Raw genomic sequence first — 690 nt, 5'->3', positions numbered from 1 at the left:
CAATAGGTGAAGGGGTAGGAAATTTCAAGAGAGACATGAAATTCTGAAAAAGAACCAGATGTAAATCCTAGAAGTTAAATAAAAATGTTGAAATCAGGGGTGCCTGGGTGGCTCAGTCGGTTAAGTGGCTGCCTTTGGCTCAGGTCATGTTCCCAGGGTCCTGGGATTGAGCTCCACGTTGGGCTCTCTGCTCAGCAGGGAGCCTGCTTCTCCCTCTCTCTTTGCTTGCCACTCCACCTGCTTGTGCTCTCTCTGTGTCAAATAAATAAATAAATGTTAAAAAAAAAGTTGAAATCAAAGTTATCAAATGGGAAATATAGAAAAATATGGCAGAAGAAACTTGATAAAGTTTGATGACAAAGTTCATGACAAATCAATAAAAAAATTATGCAAACTGAACCAACCACAGAAGGAAGGAAAACTGAAGAAGGAGGAGGGGAGAACAGAGCCTCACGGGTTGTGGGACAGTATAAAATGATTTAAAATAGTTATATTTAAAGTCCCAGAATAAGAAGAGACACAATGGAGGAGAAAATATATTTAAAGATAGATTGGGGTCGCCTGGGTGGCTCAGTCAGTTGAATGTCTGACTCTTTGGTTTTGGCTCAGGTCATGATCTCAGGGTCATGAGATTGAGCCCCATTTCGGGCCCTGCACTCAGCTGGGAGTCTACTTGAAATTCTCTCTCTC

The sequence above is a fragment of the Zalophus californianus genome, chromosome 1 (genome assembly GCF_009762305.2).
Source record: "Zalophus californianus isolate mZalCal1 chromosome 1, mZalCal1.pri.v2, whole genome shotgun sequence".
Classification (NCBI taxonomy): Eukaryota; Metazoa; Chordata; class Mammalia; order Carnivora; family Otariidae; genus Zalophus; species Zalophus californianus.
Note: the sequence above shows the minus strand (reverse complement) of the source record.